This window comes from Lissotriton helveticus, chromosome 3_1 (genome assembly GCF_964261635.1).
Source record: "Lissotriton helveticus chromosome 3_1, aLisHel1.1, whole genome shotgun sequence".
Taxonomy (NCBI): Eukaryota; Metazoa; Chordata; class Amphibia; order Caudata; family Salamandridae; genus Lissotriton; species Lissotriton helveticus.
In genome coordinates, this window is record NC_136061.1 from 826,126,614 (window position 1) to 826,150,040 (window position 23,427).

Below are 23,427 nucleotides of genomic sequence, written 5' to 3' on the forward strand. Positions count from 1 at the left end.
TACGGGTGGTTTAAATTTACCTAGGCATTCATCAGGACAGAGATAAACCCCGGCGGTATGGACTGTCTAATCGTCCACCCTGACCTGGGGGCGTGAAAGTGAAAAATTAACAAAAAGTGAAAAAGTGCATAAAAAAGTGGAAGAGCGCAATGCTCATTCCAAAAATACTCCTAACTCTGGAGTGTATCTGCACCTGTGGAGTAAAAAAACACAGACAAACACATACAACATACAAACAATTAGTTGTAACGCTGTATCATCACGTTTTTTGACCATGGTGCTCCATAGTAGTGGCATTGAACGTGTTTCCCAAATAAATGCTAGAATTAACACCATCCACACACCCTATAGGGATGATACCTCTAGCTCTGGGAAGTGAGGTGAAAATGGTGTTTGTATTAAAAGCCAAAAGAAAGGTTTGTTAAAAACGCGATATTGGTACTTCAAGGGATCAATGGACCAAAGGTCTGCGACCCCCAATGAAAGGTTGCATAAATACCAACATATCTCACTTTAAAATATGGCGCTAATTGCTCCATGGGTCTCAGGAGGGGGTAGGAGCGTCCCTGGCACATCCTAAAAGTAAAAACGAAATGCTAGAAATACACAGAATCGGAGTTAGACTTAGCTCGAGTGAGTAATATTTGTCCGGTCATCCTGGTGACGTTACTCACGCCCTCAGCGCTCGCTGCCCACTTCAACACCTGGTAATCCCTCAAACCGGACCCCGACGATGGGGAGCGGGCCGGTAAATGAGATTAAATGCTCGTTTCTCTTCGGCGTTCTTCCGGGTGGGCGTGGCCTCGCGTAAGCGAGGCCTGGGACCGCGCCACTCCGGGAGGGGGGCGTTGTTTAGCTCCACAGCGAGGCTTGAATTATATCGCCTATGGGAGAGCTGGCTTTCAGAATAATAAGCAAACGCGAAGTAAAGCAGAAACGAAGTCTGTATACAACGATCGTTCGGGATGTTAGAATCTCACAGCATGTATGTTTCAGGTACCCATGGTGAACAGATGGAAATAGAGTGAAATGATCCACTCGAGTGAATCCATGCTGCTTACAACCTAGGATATCTGCCATAAGAGCTGGGAGGAAAATATAGTATTCATTTTAATTACTATTGATGAGAAGTAAAGATCACTGGACAAAGCAATACCTCCTCTTTAGCAGCTGTTACAGAGACCTGGGTCACTAGGTGTAAGAGATAAGTAAAGGTGGGGATAGTCAGCGTAGAACAGTGTTCCATGGAATATCATCATTGAGCCCAATGATGTTGGTCCCCAAACGATACACCCAGCGCTGCTCTTTTTCAAAGAGCCTACTAGTGACATTTGTGGTACCGGTGATTGTCTCAATTATTGTCCATTTCATGTCATTGGTGGTATGATTGGACTCCAAAAAGTGCCTACTTAATTTCGTAGTTGCTTTTTTGCACCTTATGTTACTACGGTGTTCACCAATACGCTGTTTCACTTTGCGTGTAGTCATGCCAACATAACGAAGGGAACAGGGACAAGTGATTAGATATATTCCATTGGTGGAATTACAATTGGTATGGGCAGTCTGTGCCCAGGTTTTTCCTTGTTCCAGCGAGAGTGTTTTCGAGGCTTCCGTTAGGTGGCAGACACTACAATCTGCGCAAGGGTAATGTCCTATGATTGGAGGCAAACCCCACGTAGTAGTGACTGAAGAGATTTTAGGGGGTATTTTCTCTTTAGGGCGAGTGTGAACTAAAGCACCTTTTAAGCTACGACCCTTTTTGAAGGAAAAGAGAGTTTTTTCCCAATCCTTCTTAGCTGACGTTATGATACTCCAATGCTTGTTGATTGTTTTCTTCATGACGTTGGAGAGACCATTAAATGTAGTTACACAGGTGAGTGGTACACCCTCTTGATTGATAACTTTTTCTTCTAGCATGGCTTCTCTCGGCTGGTTTCTGGCTCTCTTGTATCCTTTGTTGAGGGTTGATGGTGGATACCCCCTCTCTCTCAGTTTGTCAGTTAGGCCTGAGGCTTGTTCCTTGAAGTCAGTTATTGTACTACAGTTCCGTCTCAACCTCAGGTACTGTCCATACGGGAGGTTCTCTTTCAAGGGGCGGGGATGGAAACTGTTAAAATTCAGTAGATTGTTCTTAGCTGTAGGCTTGTGGTGAGTTTTCGTGGTTAGGCATGTGTTTGTTACTGAGATTACTACATCAAGAAAGACGATGTCTGTTTTGCTTGTGGTGTTAGTGAACCTCAAATTGTGGTCAAGAGTGTTAATCCACAGCAGGAAGGACTTAAGGTCATCGTCACTGCCTATCCATAGAAGCAGGATATCGTTGATGTAGCGCTTCCATAAAAGCATGGAAGATCTGAATTCCGCGGTTGGTGGCAGGATGTGTTGTTCTTCATAATCAGCCACATAGAGCCCCGCCACGCTCGGGGCAAAAGTACTGCCCATGGAAGTCCCCGAGCATTGGAGAAACAACTTGTTTTTAAAGGAGAAAAAGTTCTCCTTGAGTGCTATGGTTGCACATTCGATAATGAACTCCTTGGGAGTTTGATATTCCCACTCAATGGAGTCTAGTGCTTTTCCCAGGACTTTGATGGTATCGTCCTGGGGGATGCTTGTGTATAAACTTTCAACATCCAAAGTCACCAGAGTGACTGAGTTTTTTTCGAATGTGATGTCTGCGAGGAGACGTAGTAGACTCTTTGTGTCTTTTAGATAGGAAGGTGTTGCTTGTACTAGTGGCTTCAGGAATTGATCACAAAAGCGCGAAAGGGGCTCCAAAAGGGAGCCTATCCCCGACACTATGGGACGTCCTGGTGGTGGCAGACGATTTTTATGCATTTTGGGTAATGTATAAAAATATGGAACAATGTTACTGTTGGTGTTGAGAAAATCTGCTTCATTTTTGGAAAGATGTCCCCTTTCTTCGGCCTGCCTGACCAGAGTGGTTATCCTTTTGGTAAGGGCAGCAGAGGGATCAGTCATCAAAGGAGTGTAGTTCCTGTTGTCTTTTAGGAGATCTTCACAGGTTTTTTCGTAATCGATGGTACTTTGTATGACAATACCTCCGGCTTGATGGTTATTGAAGTGTCATTCTGTAATAGTTGAAGTGCTTGGTATTCAGCTGTGGTGAAATTGCCAAACGTTTTGGGATTTTGGCTGGACTCTAGATCTTTGAACACTGCCTGTTCAAATGCAGTGATGGCTGCTGGTACAGCGTATGGAGGAGGGGTGAATGTTGAGTTTGGTCTCAACCCAGTGTCGCCCCTCCTATTGTCTTCATTAGGGTCTAGTTTTCCTTCAAAGAAGGCTTTCAGTTTCAGCTTGCGGAAGAAACCAGCAAGCTCGCAATGTAGTCTAAATTTGTCGGGTCGTGCCGTCGGGACAAAACCTAGGCCTTTCTCTAAGACCTGGTACTCAGTTGGTGACAAGACTCTCTCAGACAGGTTAGTGACCAGGCTTACACCAGGCTTCTTCTAATGTAGACTACTTTCTACATTCTTATCCTGCCTCTACCATCACTCTCTGTGCTACTACTATTTACAATTATGAGTCGGTCTGTGTAGGTAGCTAAGCTTGCCCATTCGGCAAACGATGTGAAACAAAACTCTGACACAGCGATAGCTCTAGGCACTGAGTGCAGTCCTCTGGGTTGCCCTTGCTGTCTATTCCATTCTTCTTAATGTAAGTGCTTTGACAATTTCCAACAACAAAATGTCATTGTTTACACCAAGTAAAAGGTAGCAGTTGCCTTTTTGATTTGACAGGAGCACATCCCATACCGCTAGTGTTTCAGGGACTATTCTGCACACAAAGAAGTATGGACAAGATAAATAGGACATTGTTGATGATAGGTGCAGTTCGACTTTCGACATACCTCAGTCCGAACAGAAGTTGAACCCCCGTTCCCCTGACCGACTATCTAGAATGTCTGACCAATGATTTTACGACCCAGAAGAAGGCTACATCCCAGTCCCGGCCTATCTGAGTCACTGAAACATGACTGCCAAGTGCAGTAGTTCAAACCTTTCCGCTCACTCACTCGTGAACAAAAACCACACAGTGTTTGTTAGTTTTAAACTTTTATTTTCAATTAAGAAATGAAAACATTATTTCTTTATTTTTAATAGCGTAGTATTCTGATGGATGAAGATGACGTTAAAGTTTAAACAACATTCCCATGAATGAAATTAGTATGACTCAAACTTAATAATAGTTAACAGACACAGGAAATTATTAGAATAATTGTGCCTGAGCCCCCACCTTCTTTAAAGTACTTAAAGTACTGCTGGTGATGACTCAGTAGTAGTTGGTGAATCGTCTGGCAGAAGGGCAATGGAATCTTCTTTCTGTAATGAGAAAAATGGTGCGCGTTAAGCAAGCATTCATCAGTTGTCATAAGAAGAAGTGTAGCATTTAATGGAATAAGCATATAAAAGGTTAACACCCTCCCCAAAACCGTTACTTTTTTTCAATCCCAGTAATAAAAAATGTGTTATGTAACATTTTCTTCCATTACGAGACACAATAGGGGGTTGTGTATGGCATCTGAAAATATGACATGTTTTTCCTAGACGTCACAACATTTGATGCGGCACAGATGACCACCAGTGCAGGGGCCAGCACTGTGGAGGGGTCCACTCTGGATGTGGCGGTGCCAACAGGAGGAGCTGGGGGGGAAGACTCAGCGGCGTCGGATTGTGGTAAGTTATTATACTACTTACTTATTGAAATTTTTGTGAGTAGGCTCTTAAAGGAGTGTATGATGTACTGTACAGTAGTACATAGTACACTAGTATAATTACACTGTACTGTCAAGAACATTTACTAATTTAGAACTACTTTTTGGGCTATCACGGAGAAGACAGTCAACCTTGACTTGTAATAGCATTAGCGGCGGTACTTCTCTGGTAACCAATGGCCCCCTCTTTTTCACTTCAACTCAGCTGGCAAATTTTTAATGTGAAGCCAAGTCATATCAGATGTAGTTTAGGGATGTGAAGAACGAAAAGTTAAAGAAGGGTGACACGAAGGACGAGCGAGTCTTAATATTTATTTATGACTGTAAAGAATGGTTTTGTTGAATGCAATTCAACATAAGAAAGAAGACGGCGGTTTCCAAAATATAATGAAAAGGGTATTAGTTGGTTGTTGACAAAAATACATTTTGGTACATTTGAGACATTAAGAAGAATCATAGACGTACTTTGGAAGCCTGGATGTTATCTTCTTTATCCTCCTCGGAGATAGCAGAGATGTATGATGTAGTAGAGCAGACGCTGAGTGGATGAAGTATGGCCAGTGGCAGTGCCACCCCTATAGAAAAGTAACACATTCCTATCCCCACCTGCATGTACTGCTTAAAGTACTGCGAGTCTGCATCATCATGGCCTGTGTCTGTATTTCTTGGATGAAAGCTGAGTGAGCTGCCATTATACGGCTACCACAAGTTCACGTACCAATAATTTCTTTTGCAAAACAAGAGAAAAAAAGTAAAAAAAGGTATTTTTTTAGTACTCTCTGACTATGTATGTAGGAGTGAGTCCACCTATAGTGCTGCTAGTGGAATTCCTGAAACTCACAGTGTCACAGGCTTACAAAGACGATGGAAAGATACATGCCAAAATGTTATACTGTGTTTGTTACTTGCTGGTGTTACTGAGTGTCAACCTTCCGTTGAGTTATTTTGACTTTATGTTAAAGACTATTGGCTACAGTATTTTTCTTTCTTTCTTCATAGATGCTACTTCCAAAAAGCTCACCCGTAAGGAGATGGCTGTCCGGGCAAGGGCCCGTAAGCTGGAGGCTGTTTGTGTCGAGCATCGGTGGTTGTGGGCTCGGGAGCATGAGGAGACATCAACATCTACATCCTCCCCCACTGCCCCCGGGTCCACCAGCCAGAAGCCTCGAGGCAAACGGAGCCGTGGCCCGACAGCCTCCCGCCGCCGCCGCACAGCAGCAACAACATCAGCGCCCCCCCCCAGATCTTGGATCGTTCGTGTGCGCCGATTATGCAAAAGAGTGGACTACCTGGAGCGGTTGGCCGAAAAACATCAGCGCCAGCTCCGGGACCTCCGCAAAGAGCAGCGGGACATGAAGCAACAGCTTGCAAAACTACGCCACCGGAGGAAGTGACTGTCCTTTGCCCCTTTTTTAAAGACTGTTGGGGGGGGAATTGGGTGTTTGGGAAAGGGGACTTTTGGACTTTTGGACATTGGTTGGGGTTAGGTAGGGGGGTGAGTTGGGTTAATTTATTTCATTTTTTGACTACCTCAATATATTTCTTAATAATTATTTTTCATACCAAAACATAGTATACGCGTTCATATTATTTTGTGTGGGGGTGGGTGGTGGTTACTGGACATTTGGTTTCTTCCAACTTACCAGCATGAATGAAACATCTAGTCCTGAAATGTACCAAAGTGCCAGTAACCGAGTTAGTGAATTCAGTAGCCCTAATAGTACTTTACTAGTTGTACTGGCAATCTCTGCTCTCCTCCCAGTCCTAGCCCATTATTCTACCTCTCCAAAATGCTTATCTTACCTGTGATTCGTGTTTGAGAATCGGGGTAGCCCCATGGCTGGCTGCATTGCAAATGGTGATTAAGGTTGGTTGTTGACTTGAATCCTCGACGGATGCAATATCATTGTTGTGCTGGTAGCAGTAGTGGTACACACTTGCAGTATCACCATATGAAAAAAAGAGGAAATTAAACATTGAGTTGCCTGAGCGTAGCATTAGAAACAGTACAATAGATAGTACGGTACAGAACAGTACCCTAAATTGTAGCCTAAGCAGTGCCAACGTAAGGTAAGCATTAAGCATTAGATTGTTCACGTCGTGTAGGAGGAGGATGTTCTTATTATCAATCCACGATGGTGCACATGAACTTCTGGTTGCTTTGACCTTATCCTCCCCAGCAAGTGTGTGGAATTTATTGTTGTTGTCAGTCACACCTCAATGAAATACCATACAGAAAATTGGATGGGAATGGGGTTTTTTGGGAAAGTTTGGTAGAGAGGAAAAAACACCGCATGGACAGTCAAATAACAAATGAAGAGAAACAAATCTTTGGATTTGAAGATATTGATAAACCTTTAAAGGGACATAAAGGAAGTGCACTACTGCATGCCAGAAGTTGTTTACTAAATGGATGGTTAGCTTACTGAAAAGTAGTACTACTACTTACTGCAACTTACTAGTAACTACGAAGGAAGTTGACAGTACAGGGCTGCAGTCATTACGCAATTTCACTTGCCTCTCTGCCCTCAGAGAATAAACACTTAGAACATTAAATTAGTGTTAAAGATAGCAAAGACGTATCAAATAGCTGGAGGGATGAATTTGATGCAGAGATCAAACAAACGCACAGAGTCACACTCGTAGAAGTAAGTTCAAGTTCACAAGAATATCATTTAAAAGATAAGGAGAATTTTGGATACTGTTACTGTTTTTTGTAGTTGTCCCGTTGAATTTGTGAAGTTGATGCATCCAGCCATTCCTCTTATTCGCGGTGCTCCTTCTTTCCATCGGATGCTCCGTCGATCAATCTTGGTGACCAGACACACTGACTGTCCACAACCTGCCTGATGCGGATTTGCGGATCGCTAATTGTAAGCCTGAGTAGTACATCGATGGCACAGGGTAAAAGGCTGCCTGTAATTGATGATGGAAAAACACAACAGTAAGTGTTAAAGACACCTCGGAAAAAAAAATATATAAGGCACGCTGTGTAGTGCAAAAATTATACTGTCACTTTCAGAGATGACAATCCCCAAAATCTAGAACACCCCACATTACCCTCCCAAAACGTGCATAATACTGCTGCAACCTCGCAGAAGCCTAATTTCAAATCGTGCCAAAACGCACTCAGAAAGTATGGCCAAAACCCCCCTTTTCCACCATGCAATCAAAATTAGATATTCCAACAAGTGTTCCAAGACCCCACCCAGTCGTACAAATCTAGAACCCCCGCCCAAACACATGCAATACAATACTGCTAACCCTAACAAGCCCTAAGTTAAGAATAGTGGCAAACGCTTTCTTTAACTAGGCCAATGCCCCCCTTTCCCACCATGGATTTTCTTAATACCACTTTCAACCAAAATTACACATTCCCACGAGTGCTCTAAGACCCCAGAACCCAGTTGCAAAAATCTAGAACACTCTCAAACACATGCAATACTGCTGCCAGTGCTACCCCTAACGAGCCCTAAGTTAAAAAAAGTGCCAAAACGCTTTTCAGCATGGATTTTCTCCAAACCACTTTTATCCGGTATTAGACCTTCCCAGCAATGCCCCAAGACCCGCCAACCCACCTGCAAAAAAGCAGAACACCCCCAAACAGGCAAAAAGCTAAAATGGAAAATCTCATACTTAGAATCTGCCTTCTTTCAATTCTGTCCAAACGCGCTGTGCAGCTAGGCCATAACTCCCCTTTTCCACCATGGATTTCCTGAAAAACAAATGCAATCAAAATTAGACTGTGCCAGCAGTGCTCCCAGACCCCAAAACCCACCCCCAAACACCAGGAACCCCCTAAACAGCACCCCAAAGACAAGCAAGTGAGCAAAAACGCAAAAATAAATTCAACTCCGATTTTCTCCAAAACACTTTTATCCGGTATTAGACCTTCCCAGCAATGCCCCCAGACCCGTCAACCCAGGCGGAAACAAGTAGAAGACCCCCAAACAGGCAAAAAGCAAATATACAAAAATGGGGACCTAGAAAATTTCAGGCAAATTTCCAAAATCACTCCGCGCGCGCTCTGCAGCTAGGCCCTAACTCCCCTTTGCCACCATGGATTTGCTTCAAACCTCTTGCAATTAAAAGTATCCATACCCAGCGTTGCTCCAAGACCCCAAAACCCAGCCCCAAACACCAGGAACCCCCCCCAAGCAGACCCCCGAAAACATGAAAGTGAGCGAAAACGCGAACAAGTGAAAACTTTTTCACCATGTATTTTATCCTAAACACTTTTATCCAGTATTAGACCTTCCCAGCAATGCCCCCAGACCCATCAACCCAGGCGGAAACAAGTAGAAGACTCCCAAACAGGCAAAAAGCAAATATACAAAAATGGGGACTTAGACATTTTCAGGCAAATTTCCAAAATCACTCCGCGCGCGCTCTGCAGCTAGGCCCTAACTCCCCTTTGCCACCATGGATTTGCTTCAAACCTCTTGCAATCAAAAGTATCCATACCCAGCGTGCTCCAAGACCCCAAAACCGACCCCCAAACGCCAGGAACCATCCCAAACAGGCCCCCCAAAACGCTAAAAAGAGCAAAATGCCTGAAAATGGAAAAAAAATTCACCTCCGATTTTCTCCAACCCACTTTTATCCGGTATTAGACCTTCCCAGCAATGCCCCCAGACCCGTCAACCTAGGCGGAAACAAGTAGAAGGCCCCCAAACAGCCAAAAAGCAAAACCTTAAAAAATGAGACTTAGCAAATTTTGGCCAACCTGGAATTCAGTCCAAATGCGCTGTGCAGCTAGGCCCTAACTCTCCTTTTCCACAATGGATATCCTGAAAAACAAATGCAATCAACATTAGACTGTGCCAGCAGTGCTCCCAGACCCCCCGACCCAGCACGGCAAATCTAGAACACCCCCAAATAAACCCAAAAACCTGCAATACTGGTATATTGAAAACATGGCAAATTGCGCTGTTCACAAAAAACAAACAGCAATTGGTTTCAACAGGGACAGACAGCCATTGCTGTCCACTGCATGCCATCTTCTCATTATTCATAACCTGTTCTACTTTATGTCCGCATCTTCTTCGGAAAGGTAGGGCCCACAGGGCAGCCTCTCCTGTAAATTTCAGAAGTAGGTCTGTCAACAATCAGTAAGCATGTAGTCAGTCAGTTATTTCAGTCCCACTTGAGGGGACTCGTCTACGAAGACAAAGTTTGTTTTTTCTCCATAATCCATCCATCTGCCTTGAGGGAAATGGATAGGGGGAGTCTGGAAGAGGAGGATAGAGGAGCATGATTGAGTTGTGAACTTGTGAACATCTGAATGCAGACTGCGGCACCTTCAAATCAATAAGGAAAATAAGATGAAGACAATGCTGATGATGAACTTATTGTGATTAGGTGATTAGAGTTTTGTTGTGGTAAAAGTAGCAAAACAAAGAAAGACACACAGGAATAAAAGTGAATAAGTACGGAAAAAAAGGAAGTAATTTTCAGTCCTCGGTGTCAGGGAAGCAGAGCTCGTCCTCCAAGTCTATGAATTGAGATGGGAGTAGGTCTGGTGACTGAGAAGAACTTCCGTCGTTGTCACCTAAGTCGGTGTCCTCTTCTTCCTGCGTGCATTCACGTATTTTGTAATCGGGTGGTATGAAGTGCTGATTCATCTTGATTATTGTTAACCTCTCCACATTTTTGGGCAAAAGGCGGGTCATTTTTGAAGTAACAATGGCACCAGCAGCACTGAAAACACGTTTAGAAGACACGCTTTCGAGTGGGCAAGACAAATAATTTAGAGCCAGGTTGGTGATCAGTCGCCATTTTGAGCTTTTCGTATACCAATATCCCAATGGGTTCTCATTATGACAGACCTCTGTTGGGTCATCCAGATAGGCCTGCACCACCGACTCAAGGTTCTCCAGGGTTGATCCACTTTGCGTACCATCTGCAACATTTTCATCAGTGGACCGAGCTAACCCTTGCTGAGTTGGCCAATCCCCTTCCGACAATATTTGTTTGCGGCCTGGTGCAGGTGAGGATGATGATATGGTTGCTGGTGTCATTAACGGCTGTGAGGGAAAGTGACTCCCTTCGGCCATGGATTGAGAAGTTGAACTTGACACAGGATGGCCTGCTGATTCAGTTGTACTTGTGCTGCCTCCTTGAAGGTTCTGCCGGTCTTTTTCGAACCAAGTGGCTGACACAGCTAGCCAATGTTTGTACTTTGAAACATCTGCTTCAGAAAAAGGAATGAAAGTATTGGTGGGCAGTGCCTTTTTGTACCGTGGATCAAGAATAGTGGCACAAATGTAATGTTGTTCTGTATGTATCTTTTTAAGCCTTTCATTGTCAAGTAGGCGCCATAATAACTTCTCCGCCAAACCATATGCTTCTCGCTTTTCACCATCATCTCGGAACATTGAAGACACCTCCTTCAGTTGGTGCTCTAGCATGCACAACAATGGGATAGCTGTGCTCAAAGAACCGTCCTCCCTGCTGACTTCACGCGTGAAGAGCTCAAAAGGACGAAGCATGTCTGTCAGGCTTGCAATTAGCTTCCATTCCTCCAACTCTAGCATCAAGTCTTTGTGAGTAGAACCCAGTTTAAAGACAAACTCATGTATTACCTCCCACTGCTCAGACAGACGCTCAAGCATGTAAAAGGTTGAGTTCCAATGTGTTGCCACCTCCTGGATTAAGATTCATAAAAGGGGGTGGTGATGGACAGAGTATCTGAATTAAGCAGAACACTCCTACCCATGTCAAAAGATCAGGGCTTGATCCATCACCGTTTTTTTAGCTCACTGCACCATCCCAGCTCAGAACCTGGCTACATGCAAATTAGTCTGACCCTGGCCCTGTGCATCATGGGAACAGGGCAGACCAAACTACCAAGCCAATTCTTTACTGGAAAGGAAACAAGCTTCCGGGGACCGGTTTCTGGCATTACAGCCGTCTTCGGCCCGGCTTGCTTGAATCCTGATGGTGCAGTGAGCAAGGGACTCACATCTGAGTATATCCTACCACACTTATGGTGGCCAAAACGATTCATAAAAGGGGGTGGTGCTGGACAGAGTATCTGAATTAAGCAGAACACTCCTACCCATGTAAAAAGATCAGGGCTTGATCCATCCCCGTTTTTTAGCTCACTGCACCATCCCAGCTCAGAACCTGGCTACATGCAAATTAGTCTGACCCTGGCCCAGTGCATCATGGGAACAAGGCAGACCAAACTACCAAGCCAATTCTTTACTGGAAAGGAAACAAGCTTCCGGGGACCGGTTTCTGGCATTACAGCCGTCTTCGGCCCGGCTTGCTTGAATCCTGATGGTGCAGTGAGCAAGGGACTCACATCTGAGTCTACCCTACCACACTTATGGTGGCCAAAACGATTCATAAAAGGGGGTTGTGATGGACAGAGTATCTGAATTAAGCAGAACACTCCTACCCATGTCAAAAGATCAGGGCTTGATCCATCACCGTTTTTTAGCTCACTGCACCATCCCAGCTCAGAACCTGGCTACATGCAAATTAGTCTGACCCTGGCCCAGTGCATCATGGGAACAGGGCAGACCAAACTACCAAGCCAATCCTTTACTGGAAAGGAAACAAGCTTCCGGGGACCGGTTTCTGGCATTACAGCCATCTTCGGCCCGGCTTGCTTGAATCCTGATGGTGCAGTGAGCAAGGGACTCACATCTGAGTATACCCTACCACACTTATGGTGGCCAAAACGATTCATAAAAGGGGGTGGTGATGGACAGAGTATCTGAATTAAGCAGAACACTCCTACCCATGTCATAAGATCAGGGCTTGATCCATCACCGTTTTTTAGCTCACTGCACCATCCCAGCTCAGAACCTGGCTACATGCAAATTAGTCTGCCCCTGCCCCAGTGCATCATGGGAACAGGGCAGACCAAACTACCAAGCCAATTCTGTACTGGAAAGGAAACAAGCTTCTGGGGACCGGTTTCTGGCATTACAGCCGTCTTCGGCCCGGCTTGCTTGAATCCTGATGGTGCAGTGAGCAAGAGACTCACATCTGAGTATACCCTACCACACATTAGTCCTTTGACTGGCAGTTTACGTTCATATTGAAGGCTCCTCAGCTGCTTCCGTGCCTTAAAAGAATGGTTGAAATGTGTGCAGATTTTTCAGCAGATGGTCAGTACTTTGACGACTGGCTCTTCTGTTTTCAAGAAAGCTTGCACCACGATGTTAATACTGTGCGCCAAACACGGCACTCTGAAATAGCCACCGCTGTCCATGGCGTTAACTATATTACTGCCATTATCCGTGGAAACATAACCAACTGTGCGGTTTCTTGGATGCAGCCATTCATTAACTTTCCGGTTAAACTCCTCCAAAAGATTAGGTGCAGTGTGAGATTTCTCCATGGCAAACATGCCTACTGTTGCATGTTTGCGAGTAGCTTGAAAAACTTCCTCCGTGTCAACATCTTTGTGTTTTAACTGTTTTTCGACCCCCGCAAAAGATACCCAGTGTGCAGTGATGCACATGTAATCAAGGGCTTGGCAACGGGTCCACATGTCTGTTGTCATGTGGATAGTGTGAACAGCACTCTTCAGAATAGCTGCGCCAATCACCTCCAGCACATCTTGATGTAGTGCTGGAACAGCAACCCTTGCAAAATAGGACCGGCTAGAAACCTTCCATTTAGGGAAGACTGTTGACACCAATTCACGAAAACCCACCCCTTCCACGAAAGAGAAAGGGAGAAGGTCTAGCGCTAGCATTTTAGCCAGCTTTGCGTTATACAGACGCACCATTGGGTGGTTGCGTTCAAATGGCGCATCCGACCAAAACATGCTGCTAATGGTGCGCTGGACCGTTTTACGTGATGATGACGATGATGATGCAGACTTCAAACCAGTTAGGCTCATTGATTTAGTTTTTTGCATTGGTGTCTGTCCCAGACTCTTAGTGTGCCTCATACATGTTGCAGTGGTAGAGGGTGTGGGCGCTATCACTGCAGTGCTGCTGCCAGGGGTACTGGGTGTACCTGAAAATATGTCTGACGCTTCTTCACTTCCCCCCTGCACGATCAGCCTCTCGTCATCATCATCAGATGCAATTTCAAGGGATACATTTGGATTTGTTTTTGTTTTGGCTTCCTCAATGTCACTTATGTGCTTATACCACTGGATAGGGTGGTGTTGTTTGAGGTGACCTCTCTGGCCTCCGGTACCATAGTTGGTACCAAGCTTACCCCGACTAACTGATACTTTACAAATCGAACAAACGACCATGTTTTCCGCCTTTTTGCTAACAGTAAAGAAGTCCCAAACTGGGGACTGGAGATGTCTGCTGGTGGTGGAGGTGTCACTTTGACTTTCAATGCCAGATGAAATGGAGGATGGGCGTGGCTGAATTCATTTCTGTTGTTCACTACTTGAGGTAATGGAGGTCGAGTTGGATGGAGGTCCCTGCCGGCCCTTCTGACGGGAAAATATGGAAGCTGGAGGTCGTGTTGGTGTTGTAGTTAACTGCGTTGGTGGTGGTACCAGTGCCACGCCGCCCACATCCCGCTCAGCAGCCATTCGGGCTAGGGTTAAAATGTTTTTCTGCTGCATGCCCGCTGTGACTGGAGTGACGTCTGTGATGACTGGGTCATCGTCAGACTCTTCATCAGCAGCAGAAGGCACCACTTCTTGTTCATCGTCAGCAACCATAAGTCGAAGCCTTGCGGGAACCTTCCTTTTAGGCATAGCTACCTTTGTTGGCTCATGGCGTGCCTCACTGTCAGACTGCATTGGTGGGTTCCAATCAAGATCAAGGTCATCAGAATGAAGGGGGCTTGAAGAAGAAGTTGTAGTAGTAGCAGCCCTCCTTAACCTTTTTCTTGCTGGGGATCTGGAAGACACTGGATCATCCTCAGGAGGAGTGGCTTCCTCGGATGATTCCTCCACTTGAATATCAATTTCCTGATGTGCCCCTACTTCTGGAGGAACAAGCGTTGTAGGCAGTTGTGCCGCTCCATGAACCTCTAGTGGCACCTCTCCATGCACCTCTACTTGTGCCTCTCCTTGTGCATATACTTGCGCCTCTCCTTGCCCATATACTTGCGTCTCTCCTTGCCCATGTACTTGCGCCTCTCCTTGCCCATGTACTTGCACCTCTCCTTGCCCATGTACTTGCGCTTGTACTAGTTGCACTCGTGGTTGTCGTTGCGGCTGTGATTGTTGAACATTCGCCAGCTGAGTTACACCCGGCGTTGATTGGATGGTACTTTCTTGTGATGAGGCAACTTCGCTGGTCGATGGTGATTGAACAACCAAAGTGGCTGCCGCAGCAGCACTCATGGCCTTGGACCTAACTTGGCGTGGTGGCACTGACCCCAATGAGGCGGAGGTGCTGCTTCCAGCTTGGTGCCCGGCGGACACCGTTGCTGCTGCAGGCGTAGTTTTTTTTCTCCCAAAAAAGGTGTCAGTGGGCACACCCGTCTCCTTGGTAGGTGGTGCCACTTGCTTCTTCTGCTCCTTCTTACTGGCAGTGGCACTGGCAACTTTCTCCGCTGAGGCGCTACGGCCACCTTTCTTTGGGCCCATCTTCTTCAGATGTCAGAACAGCAGGCCGCAGTTGCATGAGATGCAGAGTTGTCTTGTCTGTGGCCACACGTGACATCGCGTGACGTTGTGCTGCACACACCGCTGCAGGACTTCTTCCTGGCACTGGTGGTTCTCTTGTGCACCTAAAAGCAATGGAAGACAGAGGAACATCAGTTATAGACCCCAAAAATCGAAAAACACATCAAAACCACCACAATCCCATGCCATCCATGCCCTCAATGATGTTTAAATTAAGGACAACCCACAGAAAGACTAGGCCCATGCACCACTCACTACCCCAGGCATAATGGATGAAAGCTAGGCAAAATGGGTGCAGGCCTGAGAACACTGCCTGCCTTCAAAATGGCCCCTTGCCCCCCAGCACATGGCCAGGCCCTGCCTGTACGAGCACTCAAAATGGCCCCCACCCACATGCCCAGTCCCCAACAACACCCCCCAAAATTTAAAAACACATAAAAATCACCACAATCCCATGCCATCCATGCCCTCAATGATGTTTAAATTAAGGACACCCCACAGAAAGACTAGGCCCATGCACCACTCACTACCCATGGGCATAATGGATGAAAGCTAGGCAAAATGGGTGCAGGCCTGAGAACACTGCCTGCCTTCAAAATGGCCCCTTGCCCCCCAGCACAGGGCCAGGCCCTGCCGGTACCAGCACTCAAAATGGCCCCCACCCACATGCCCAGTCCCCAACAACACCCCCAAAAATCGAAAAACACATACAAATCACCACAATCCAAGCCATCCATGCCCTCAATGATGCTTAAATTCAAGACACCCCACAGAAAGACTAGGCCCATGCACCACTCACTACCGCTGGGCATAATGGATGAAAGCTAGGCAAAATGGGTGCAGGCCTGAGAACACTGCCTGCCTTCAAATGGCCCCTTGCCCCCCAGCACATGGCCAGGCCCTGCCTGTACCAGCACTCAAAATGGCCCTCACCCACATACCCAGTCCCCAACAACACCCCCAAAAATCGAAAAACACATAAAAATCACGACAATCCCATGCCATCCATGCCCTCAATGATGTTTAAATTCAAGACACCCCACAGAAAGACTAGGCCCATGCACCACTCACTACCCCTGGGCATAATGGATGAAAGCTAGGCAAAATGGTTGCAGGCCTGAGAACACTGCCTACCTTCAAAATGGCCCCTTGCCCCGCAGCACATGGCCAGGCCCTGCCTGTACCAGCACTCAAAATGGCCCCCACCAACATGCCCAGTCCCCAACAACACCCCCAAAAATGGAAAAACACTTAAAAATCACCACAATCCCATGCCATCCATGCCCTCAATGATGTTTAAATTCAAGACACCCCACAGAAAGACTAGGCCCATGTACCACTCACTACCCCTGGGCATAATGGATGAAAGCTAGGCAAAATGGGTGCAGGCCTGAGAACACTGCCTGCCTTCAAAATGGCCCCTTGCCCCCCAGCACATGGCCAGGCCCTGCCTGTACCAGCACTCAAAATGGCCCCCACCCACATGCCCAGTCCCCAACAACACCCCCAAAAATCGAAAAACACATAAAAATCACCACAATCCCATGCCATCCATGCCCTCAAAGATGTTTAAATTCAAGACACCCCACAGAAAGACTAGGCCCATGCACCACTCACTACCCCTGGGCCTACTGGCTAGTGCGGCTTTACAGGCACCCCAAAATTAAAAAAATAAAAAACATATAACAGTGAGCTAAAATTCCATGACATAAATGAGAATTAAGTTAAAAACAAATCAGAGAAACAGTTGTATCATGCACCCATGACTAACCCTGGGCCTACTGGATACTGTGGCTAGCTACCACCACAATATATATTTTGTTAAAGTTTTGAAAAAAGTTTTAGAACTGGAGTTGCCTCAACTGCAATGCCCCAAACAAACAACACCAACTTACTTGTAAAATATCAAGTCCAAAAATGATCCAAACTCCAAAGTCCAAAAAGTCCTCAAATACAAAAATCCACCAACAGCAAGAAAATGTAATCCTTCCAGCTCAACAGCCAAATGAAAAGTGGCCAGTACATGGACAAAGCACTGGGAGGAACCTGCTGGACAGGAACAGGAAGTTGGAGAATCTGAGGCACTTCCTTCCTCCCACCCCACCCCAAAAAATGGACTCCTGCACCAAAAAATGCAGCCAAATGTCAATCTGAGGAGTTATTCTGATCAAAATCATCATTTTCACAAGGTTTATGCTTCCTGCGGTGGATTTCTTGTGCAGAATTGCAATTTTTGCAATTTCGGGAACTCGAGCTGTCCAAACCTCCCGCCGGAAGTCAGCTGCGCGCCGTCGCGGGCATTTATGACGTACTCGCGTTGTCAAACTCTCGCAGTGTAAGATGGCCAGCCGCCATGACGTAATTGCGTTCAAAAAACTCTCGCGCGATCACGCAGCAAGATCGAAAATGGCACAGCACACGCAAAACCGGGAGAAAAACTACTCGGCAGGCTCAGAGTCAACGCCGCGTGCGCGATATTGTATTTTTCAAGCACGACCAAGCAAAATAATTCATAGCTTGCGAATTTGCGAATTATTGGGTAATTTCGCGCAATTCGCAAAATCTTCAAAAATCCGCAAATTCGCCTGCGAAATGGATTTTACGCCCACGCTTAACCAACACTACCAACATACACCTCACACATCTCCACCACCACCTTCCCACCTGAATGTGTTACTTGTTTGCACATCACACACCATGGCACAGAAAAAAATGCCCAAATTCACAGGCAATGAGTTGTCAGTGATGGTAGATGAGATAATTAGAGTTGAAGCACATGTGTTTGGAAGCATGGTCCAACAGACACCACTAGTCAGAAAAAAATCAAATGTGGGAAAGGATAGTCAATAAAGTCATTGCAGTAGGGACAACCCTGTCCACACTGCGTGACATGAAGAAGAGGTGGCATGACCTAAAGAACAGGGTGAAATACCATGCCAACAGGAACCATGAGGAGGCTCAGAGTACTGACGGTATCCCTCCCATTCCACCACTAACATTCACCGAATGGGAGGAGAAGGAGCTTGCCATACATCATCCAGAAAGTCTCACAGGAATAGCTGGGGGAGTGGAAGCTGGTAAGTACCAACAAACATATCCCATCGCACTGCTATGTACTGTCTTGCACAACTATAAAGCTACACTTTCTACACCTAAATGCACTGATATACAACACACTTTTCCCAACAAATGCCTCACATATCTATCATTTCCTTCTTCAGATTCACTTCAAATGAACGTAGCAATACTTCCATGGGGGTATGTATACATGCATCCAGCACTACAAATCCAACCAGGCACCATTGACTCACAACTGAGCAAGATGGAACACTCACCCCACCGAGAACCATGTGGCAGCCATTTCATTGCCTTCCTTTACCTTACAGGTAGGTAGCCTTCTCATGCTCACTTGCATTACCCCTGAGCAAGATGGAACACTCACCCCACCGAAGAGCCATGTGTAATGTTTTCCCTTCCTCTGCTCCAGTTCACAGGGAAGTAGCCTTCTCAACAGGGATGGGGGGTGTGTGGACAAGAAGCCAGCACTACAACTCCCACCAGGCATCCTTGACTCACAGCTGTGCAGGATGGAACATTCACCCCACCCAGAACCATGTGGTAGCCATTTCATTGCTCCCCTTCACCTTACAGGCAGGTAGCCTTCTAATGCTCACTTGCATCACCCCTGAGCAGGATGGAACACTCGCCCCACCCAAGAGCCATGTATAACCTATTCCCTTCCTCTGCTCCACTTCACAGGGAGGTAGCCTTCTCAACAGGGAGGGGGTGTGAGTGGACATGCAGCCAACACTAAAACTCCCACCAGGCACCCTTGACTCACAGCTGAGCAGGATGGAAAACTCACCCCACCCAGAATCATGTGACAGCCATTTTATTGGTCCCCTTCACCTTACAGGTAGGTACCCTTCTCATGCTCATTTCCATCATCCCTGAGCAAGATGGAACACTCACCCCACCCAAGACCCATGTATAACCTATTCCCTTCCTCTGCTCCACTTCACAGGGAGGTAGCCTTCTCAACTGGGAGGGGGCAGTATGGACAGGCAGCCAGCACTATAACTCTCACCAGGCCCCCTTGACTCATAGCTGAGCATGATGGAACACTCACCCCACCCAAGAGCCATGTGTAACCTATTCCCTTCCTCTGTTCCACTTCACATGGAGGTAGCCTTCTCAACTGGGAGGGAGGTGTGTGGACAGGCAGCCAGCACTACAGCTCCCACCAGGCACCATTGTCCCACAGCTGAGCAGGATGGAACACTCACCCCACCCAGAACCATGTGGTAGCCATTTCATTACTCTCCTTCACCTTACAGGAAGGTAGCCTTCTCATGCTCACTTCCTTCTCCCCTGAGCAGGATGGAACCCTCACCCCAGCCAGAACCATGTGGCAGCCACTTCATTGCTCTCCTTCACCTTACAGGTAGGTAGCCTTCTCATGCTCCCTTCCATCACCCCTGAGTAGGAGGGAACACTCACCCACCCAAGAACCATGTGGCAGCCATCTCCCTCCACTGTGCCACATAACAGGTAGGTTGTCAGCGCCTGCAAAATGCACGGAGACATATGACCACCACATCCCTCACCTGTTAGCCAACTCTGTACAGATCAAAATGTCACAGCCTGTGCACACGTAGCTAAGCACATGAAAATGTCACAGCAATAACACTTTGAATCATAAGGTCAGTTCAGAAATAAAATCAGGGCATAATCATGCAAATCACACAAAGCAATGTGTAATTCCCATTGTTTGAGAGCATGAAGGCTCATATGAACACATCACATGCATGGTCAATCTGTCAAAAAAAGAAAACCACGTGATTTTAAACCAATATTAACTAATGGAATCATGAAGATTTGACATAGCTGAACCAGATTCTCAGAAAAGTCTACAATATCCAAGCATAAAACAAAGTGGATGCACACAAAGTTGGTAGATGATGACTTGTCCTTGTAAACACACTATCTGTACATGTCAAATGGTTGTTATTTACAAGTCACAAAAATAACAACTAATGTATGTACCTTTACATCATGTCATGATGCTGATAATCTTCTACCAATAGTAAGTGATTGCAAAGTAAAATGTTTGGCGTATCAACTGAAACATCCAAAACTGTGTCACCAAGGTTGTGGAGTGTACTTACCTGGCAATCTAACCTCTGTCCAACAGGAGATTCACAAAAAATAGCTTGCGAAAACACCACAAACCAGCAGAGCCAGTCTCCTCCCAGAACGTGAACTCTCTGGTGCTGATTCTCTACGTTTCTCAGATGAAGAGCAACAACCTGGCCCCTCAGGACTGCCAGGGTGACCTCCATCTCAGGGCATCATAATTTCCCCGCCACCACCACAACTATCAACACACCAGCGACAACCACTATGCTGACCCCTGCTACAAAGACCTGTGCTGCAGCCACCTTCACCATCACCACTGCTGCCGGCAACACTGTCCCTGGCTCAGTGGTTACCATCACCACCACACAAGCCGAGGATGCCGGGGACAGTGTGCGTTGACAGCCAATGCCACAGGTCTGTGTCAGCAGGGAAGGTGGGAGGGCAACTGGTGGACAATCACATGAGGACACTGAGACACTGTTGCAAGCGTCCTTGGTGCATACCAACAGAACCAGGGACAGAGGGGCCAGGTTGTAGAAGAACTGCATGAGGTCCACCTGCTGCAGAGATCCATGGAGACACGAATAGGATGTGGATCTCATGCGCCAGCTTGTAGGTGTTCTGAGGGACATACATGCTGTTCCAATGACAACTCCACCCCCCTCAACTGGTCAGCTTGCTGAAACTCACACCACCTCAGCTGCAGTCACAAAGATGGGTGAGCTGTAAAACAATGACTCCTCAGATACCTCTGAGCAGCAGTGGCCCAGCCAAATGCAAGAGGGGACATTTGACAAAACACCACAGGAGGATCACATGGCAAAGCACAAAACCAAAGCCAAGTTGGTGAGCCAGCCATGATGCCACATGTGTTGCACTGAACATTAACTGTGTTGATTATCCAATACCACATTGCCATGTTGATGGCAGGAGTTTGTTGGACTATGTAATTCCATTATTGTGGGGACTACTCTATTTGTCTCTTTTACCATCACTGACAACTCATACACTCACAATGCATAAATTACCTTTCATTCACTTTAAATGTAATACAATATAATAGAAAACAAACACTATCTACACACCTATGACATTGTGTCAGTTCCATGTTTATCACAGTACTAGCAGCCCATCCCGACGTTGTCCGGGTATGAAACAGAATGTGTGCAATGTGTGTAATAGGCAAGGGAAATTTATTTTAAAATCTCGCGGTAGAGAAAATTTTTAGCATGAAGTTTCACAATAGTTAGGCATGTGTGTGCAGATACTGTGTGTACCTCGGAGTAGGAAGTATTAGCAGATGTCTCTAGTGTGTATGTACTCCACTTTTGTAGGTAAGCGTGTGTGAAAGTGCATTCAGTTGTAAATTTCATGTCCCCGCAGGCACGCTGAATCGCATCATCCCCCGCTTGTGGCCCGGCTCCAGTTTTGTTTGATGTTCCAATTGCCGTGCCCATTGGCCTTGTTCACGCCCCCAGCACACTCCTCCAGCACAACGCACACGTTTAAGGAACGCTTTTTTTTGTCATCATGCCGCGCCCTGCCCACGCCCACAAGGGACTACTTTGCTGGTAAGGTTATTTTACCTTTCAAATGTATATGGTGGGCATCTGTATAGCCTATGTCCTTCTGCTGCAACTGCCCTTTCCAATGCTGTATTGGGTGTTGTGATTGGTGCTGTGGTTCCTGAGATTACCCGCCTCAAAAGTTTGGGCTCTCTCTTTATAATATTAGTATAGATGGACAATGTCAATTCTGTTTCCAATGTACCACAAGCTCTAATTGTGATGAGAAATTGATGGGGCGGAGGAACCTCGAAAGACACAAGAGGATGACATTGAGTTGTCATATGATGGTATTACAGCAACAACACACCACTAGTCAACACCGTACAAGATTTATCACACATAACAATGACCAACACCATCAACATAGACATGAGGTAAGTGAAAACAAAAACATTGTGCCACACACATCAGCCCTTAGCAGTGAGCCAACAACAGCCAGCATCCAAGCACATCATCTATGCTTCGCCACTAACAGCAAAGCCAACAGACACTGACATAGTTGCTCAATGGTAACTTACACTTAAGGGAAATATTTGGCAATGAGCTATTCATGCAGGTCAACACCTTCCTCTTCTCCACTATCCTCATAACTGGGCATGTGTAAATTAGCAGCGGGGGGCATCTGCTGTTCATCATTGTCCAGAATCAGGGGGATCTCTTTGCGCAAGGCCAGGTTGTGGAGCATGCAGCATGCAACAATGATCTGACACACCTTTTGGGGAGAGTAGAGGAGTGCACCACCACTCTTGTCCAGACACTGAAATCTAGCCTTCAGAAGTACAAAAGCACGCTCCACTACAAGACGTGTCCTCCCGTGGGCATCATTGAAGCGGACTTCTCCCGGGGTACTTGGATTTCTCAGTGGGCTCAGCAACCAAGGCCGGTTGGGATACACAGAGTCACCTGTTTGTAAGAAACACAGACCAAGTATGTAATATTTGAGGAGAAGAGCATGTCACACATACAGCACACTACTTGACACAGGTTACTCAACAAAAGCCACACATGCTCCCAATGCAGTGTTTTCATCCATTGTGGGATGAGGCTGTTCCGCAGTATACAGGAGTCATGTGCCAAACCCGGAAATTTGCCACATACATGGGGGATAATCATATCCGCTTGGCATACCACTTGCACATTAATTTAATGGTAATGCTTCCTGTTAAGGTAGATGTGCTCATGTGCCCGTAGTGGAATAAGGCCAATGTGTGTGCAGTCAATGGCTCCAACAACATTTGGTATGTGACCAAGGTTATAAAATTCCCCCTTCACATCTGCCAATTCATGTCTCCTTGGAAAGTGGATGTAGCTGTCCTTGTAGGTTAACAATGTGGACAGGACATCACCCAACACCATGCTGAACACAGGTTGAGACATCCCACCTGCGATGGCCACCATGTACCGAAACGAACCAGTGG